General features: G+C 46.7%; 1 pseudogene; it reads left to right on the top strand.

Annotated features, from left to right (window-relative positions):
- The first annotated feature begins 216 nt into the window (after window positions 1–216).
- LOC102832471 lies at window positions 217–1,949 on the top strand (annotated as a pseudogene).
- Window positions 1,950–5,762: the final 3,813 nt, after the last annotated feature.

A 5,762-nucleotide genomic window follows, 5' to 3' on the forward strand; every position in this document is an offset into this window, starting at 1 on the left:
AAACAAAACATGAAACATAGCATGGAATCTGGAAGAAAATGTAACCCAAGACAGAAGAGAATTATTCTTGATGATTTGAACTAAAGAGATTGTTGTTGTTAAGTGCAGTCAAGTCGATTCTGACCCACTCTCTGCAGAGAAACCTTATGTCTGCTGGGAGTGTGGGTGAGGCTTTAGTTGGAAGTCACATCTCATTATACACCAGAGGACACACTCATGGGAGTGTGTCCTTATGTCTGTGGGGAAGGTGGGAGAGGCTTTAGTCAGAAGTCAGACCTCACTATACACCAAAGGACACATTCAGGGGAGAAGCCCTATGTCTTCAGGGAGTGTGGACAACGCTTTAGTCAGAAGCCACACCTCATAAGACACCAGAGATCCCACTCAGGTGAGAAGCTCTATGTCTTCAGGGAGTGTGGGAAAGGCTTTAGTCAGAAGTCACACCTCAGTATACACCAAAGGAAACAGGAGAGAAGTCCTACGTCTTCAGGTAGTTTGGGTTAGGCTTTAGTCAGAAGTCATTCCTCACTATACACCAGAGGACACACTCAGGGGAGAAGCCCTATGTCTGCATGGAGTGCGGGCGAGGCTTTATTCAGAAGTCACACCTCATTATACACCAGAGAACACACTCAGTGGAGATGCCCCATATCAGCGGGGAGTGTGGGCGAGGCTTTAGTCAGAAGTCACTCCTCACTATACACCAGATTACACACACAGAGGAGAAGTGCTATGTTTGTGGGGAATGTGGGAGAGGCTTTAGTTAGAAGTCAGACCTCACTATACACCAGAGGACACACTCAGGAGAGAAGCCTTATGTCTGTGGGTAGTTTGGGCGAGGCTTCAATCAGAAGTCAGACCTCACTATACACCAGAGGACACACTAAGAGGAGAAGCCCTATGTCTGTGGGGAGTGTGGGTGAGGCTTTAGTGAGAAGTCACAACTCATTATACACCAAAGCATACACTCAGTGGAGAAGCCCTATGTCTGTGGGGAGTGTGGGCGAGTCTTTAGTGGGAAGTCTCTCCTCACTATACACCAAAGGAAACACTCAGGGGAGAAGCCCAATGTCTGCAGGGAGTGTGGACAACACTTTAGTCAGAAGTCACACCTCATTAGACACTAGAGATCACACTCAGGTGAGAAGCCCTATGTCTTCAGGGAGTAATCGTGAGGCTTTAGTCAGAAGTCACACCTCAATATACACCATGGGAAACACTCAAGAGAGAAGCCCTATGTCTGTGGGTAGTTTGGGTGAGGCTTTAGTCAGAAGTCACTCCTCACTATACACCAGAGAACACACTCAGGGGAGAAGCCTTATGTCTGCAGGGGGTGGGAGTGAGGCTTTAGAAAGAGGTCAAACCTCATTATACACCAGAGGACACACTCAGGGGAGAAGCCCTATGTCTGCAGGGAATGTGGGTGAGGCTTTAGGCAGAAGTCACACCTCATTATACATCAGAGGACACACTCAGGGGAGGAGCCCTATGTCTACAGGGAGCGTAGGCGAGGCTTTAGTCAGAAGTCACATCTTACTATATATCAGAGGAAACACTCAGGAGAGAAGCCCTTTGTCTGTGGGGAGTGTGGGCAAGGCTTTAGTCAGAAATCACTCCTCACTATACACAAGAGGACACACTCAGGGGAGAAGCCCTATGTCAGCCAGCGGGGAGTGTGGGCGGGACTTTAGTCAGAAGTCAGCACTCACTATACACCAAAGGACACACTAAGGAAGAAACCTTATATCTGCAGTGAGTGTAGGAGAGATTTTAGTCAGAAGTCACACCTCATTATAAACCAGAGGACACACTTAGGGGAGAAGCCATATGTCTGCAGGAATTGTGGACGAGGCTTTAGTCAGAAATCACACCTCATTAGTCACCACAGATCACATTCAGAGGAGAAGCCCTATGACTGTGGGGAGTGTGGGCGAGGCTTTAGTCACTAGACACACCTCACAATACATAAGAGGACACACTCAAGGGAGAAGACCTATGTTTGCTGGAAGTATGGTGAGGCTTTAGTCAGAAGTCAGACCTCACTATACAACAGAGGACACACTCAGGGCAGAAGACATATGTCTGCAGCAATTGTGGACATGGCTTTAGTCAGAAGTCACACCTCATTAGTCACCAGAGATAACATTCAGGGAAGAAGTCTTATGACTGCGGGGAGTGTTGGCGAGGCTTTAGTCAGAAGTCAAACCTCACAATACACCAGAGGACACACTCAAGGGAGAAGACCTATATTTGTGGGGAGTGTGGGCGAGGCTTTAGTCAGAAGTCAGACCTCACTATAAACCAGAAGACACACTCAGGGGAGAAGCCATATGTCTGCAGGAATTGTGGATGAGGCTTTAGTCAGAAGTCACACCTCATTCGTCACCACAGATCACATTCAGGTGAGAAGCCTATGACTGTGGGGAGTGTGGGTGTGGCTTTAGTCAGAAGTCACACCTCACATTACAACAGAGGACACACTCAAGGGAGAAGACCTATGTCTGCTGGAAGTGTGGCAAGGCTTTAGTAGTTAGTCAGACCTCAAAATACACTAGAGGACACAATCAGGGCAGAAGATCTATGTCTGCGGGGAGTGTGGGTGAGGCTTTAGTCAGAAGTCAGACCTCACTATACACTAGAGGACACACTCAGGCAAGAAACCCTATGTCTGTGGGGAGTGTGGGCGAGGCTTTGGTGGGAAGTCACTAATCACTATACACAAGAGGACACACTAAGGGGAGAAGCTCTATGTCTGTGGGGAGTTGGGTGAGGCTTTAGTGGGAAGTCATCCCTCACTATATACCAGAGGACACACTCAAGGGAGAAGCCCTATGACTTCTGGGAGAGTGGTCGAAGCTTTAGTAAAAAGTTACACCTAACAATATACCAGAGGACACACACAGTGGAGAAGCCCTATGTCTGCAGGAAGTGTGTGTGAAGCTTTAGTCAGAAGTCACTCCTCACTCTACACCAGAAGACACTCTCAGGGGAGAAGCCCTATGTCTGCGGGTAGTGTGGGTGAGAATTTAGTCAGAAGTCACACATCACAATACACCAGAGGACACTCTCAGGAGAGAAACCCTATGTTTGCGGGGAGTGTGGGCGAGGTTTTAGTGGGAAGTCACTCCTCACTATATGAAAGGGAAAAAACAATCTGGTGCTGCTCATCAACCACACCTCACACCAAATGGCTCATCTAGAGACTTTTATTCAGGATAAGGAAGGTAACCTCTGCTGCAGAGAGAAGGCAGGAGGCAGAAAGGAAGAGAGTAAGAGGAAGAGGAGGTCAACGGGAAGGGAGGGGACTTATATAGGTTCAACAGGAAGAGAGTGGTCATTGCTGGGGTGATTTAGCTCTGGTGTATCAAAAGCCATGTTGCCCTTTAAACTATGCACCTTTTAGCTTAGGGTAGGGAAACAGACAAAATGGAGTTGGAAGGAGGGGAGAGGGAAGAACTGGAAGGTATTGTAACATTGTAACATTTCCCCCTCTTTGGTTAAATAAGAAAAATGAATGGCTGTCACTATGATCCATGCCCATGGGAGAAGGGATGAAGGTCATTTTTCTGTAGCTACTTCCTGCTGGCATTGGGGCGACGAGGCTGTTTTTGGTCTTTGGTCTTGGACCAAGGTCGGCGATAGCTTTGTCATTGTTGGAGGTGTTGTCAGTAGCTATTGCACTCTTCAATGGGATACCAAGAAGCGATGGAACCAGGTCAGCAGCTGGACTGGTCTTAGGCCCGCTGGTCTTAGTTCTTAGTTCTTGGTCTTCAGAACCTGCGATCAAACTAACTAAAGAACACAAGGGGCAACTTCCAGTAAAGTAACTAATAGTGGGGTTAGAAAGGAAAGCAGGGAATTTAATAGAGGATTATGGAACCAACTAGTAAAACCTCTGTTAATGGGAAATGCTTGCAGTTCCAGTAGCTATGCCTGTCCCAATACCTAGCGCTGCTACCAGGGGTAGGAATGCTACTTGGATTGCCCTCTTTTTCTGAAGCAATGATGAGCATTATAGTTAAGAAGGGATGATGGTTCGAATCCTCCAGCAGGGCTGTGGAAGGGCTTAACCCTTGAGACGTGGAACCAGCTCGTGAGACCCTCTAACTTAACTGCTGTAGGGGTGGTTAAAATTACTTTATGTGGACCAATCCCCTTGGGTTTCAAGGGTTATTTTGGTAGGCTCGGGGGGGGGGCAATTAGGACCATGTCTCCTGATTGGTAGGAGCAAGGTAATGCAGGAAAAGATGAGGGTGAAAGTGAGTCCACATGTTTCCATAATAAAGTTCTTAAGTAATTTAAACAGCTTACTAAAAGAGATGGTGGAAGAGCAGATGCTTCAGGTTTTAGCCAAGGAGGCAGGAAAGGGTGCCCATACATTAGTTCAAAAGGAGAAATTTGGAGAGGCGCTTTAGGCAAAGATCTGAGGAGTAACAAGCAAGACCCAGTCAGCATGAAGTTCTAGGGTTAAATTAGTAAGGACAGCTTTGATTGACCTGTTGGTTCACTCCACCTTCCCTGATGATTGAGGGTGAAAGGGGATTTGGAGGTGGCAAGAAATTCCCAATAATTTAGCCAGTCCGTGAGTTATGTAGGAAGTGAATTTGGGGTCATTGTCCGACCCCAAAGTCGGAGCTCAAAGGAGAGAAGTAGGGAGCTCAAAGCGGGGAATAATTTCCTTGAAAAGGAAAGCAGAGATTGTGGAGGCTCGCTTGTTTGTGGTAGGAAAAGCTTCAACCCACCCAGAAAAGGTGTCAACTAGAAATAAAAGATATTTGTACCTTTTAACTTTGGGCATGTGGGTGAAGTCTATTTGCCAATCCAGGCCAGGGAGCAGACCCCTAGCTTGGTGTGTAGGGAAAGGGGTGGGTTTAGAAGATGGGTTTGTCTTTTGGCAAATTTTGCAGGTGGAGGAAAGATGTAAAAATTGCTTGTCAGATAGTGAGAGAGTGACTAATGGTTCTAAAAAGGTCTAGAGTTGGGGTGGAAATTTTTGTGAAGGTATTTAAGTTGATCCTGGGTCAAGCTCACATTCTGAGTTTCTGCTCCTTGACTTAACTGAGGCACTAGGGAGCACAGTCAGTGTTTAGGCTGCTTTCTTTGCTATGTGGTCAGCCAAATTATTTTCCTTGGTTGTAGGTGACTGGTCTTACTGGTGTGTTTTACAGTAGACAATACCAATGGCTGCAGGCAGCCTGGAAGCCTTTAGTAGTTCCATAATAAATTTAGAATTCTGGATGGAATTACCTTTGGTGGAACAAAAAACTCTTTCACTCCAAATGCCTGCATGTGAAAGCAGAATATGGAAGGCATATTTGGAATCTGTATGAACCGTGAGTCTTTTTTCTGAAGCTAAGGTAAAGGCCCATGTGAGGGTGATCAGCTCTGCTTGTTGATTAGTTGTTTGAGGAGGGAGGAGCCCTGGTCAATGACTTCGCTTTCAGATACAATGGCATAGCCTGCCTGCTGGATTTTGTCTTGGGAGAACGAACTACCATCAGTATACCAAACTAGGTCAGGGAGGAAAGAGGTCCTTCCTGGATGTGCGAGTCATGTGGCAAGAAGATTTATAATGCTTCTAAGCAATTGTGAATCGGTTCCTGGTCTGGCACAGGGAGTAGGGTGGAAGGATTAAGGCCTGGGCATAACTGGAAGGTTAAGGAGGGATCATGGAGGAGTGAGGTTTGAAGTGAAAGAATCCTGCAAGGGGGTAAATCCTATAGGTTTTTATAGTTTAACAAATCAGCAATAGCATGATGGGA

The sequence above is a fragment of the Chrysochloris asiatica genome, unplaced genomic scaffold (assembly GCF_000296735.1).
Source record: "Chrysochloris asiatica unplaced genomic scaffold, ChrAsi1.0 scaffold00323, whole genome shotgun sequence".
Lineage (NCBI taxonomy): Eukaryota > Metazoa > Chordata > Mammalia > Afrosoricida > Chrysochloridae > Chrysochloris > Chrysochloris asiatica.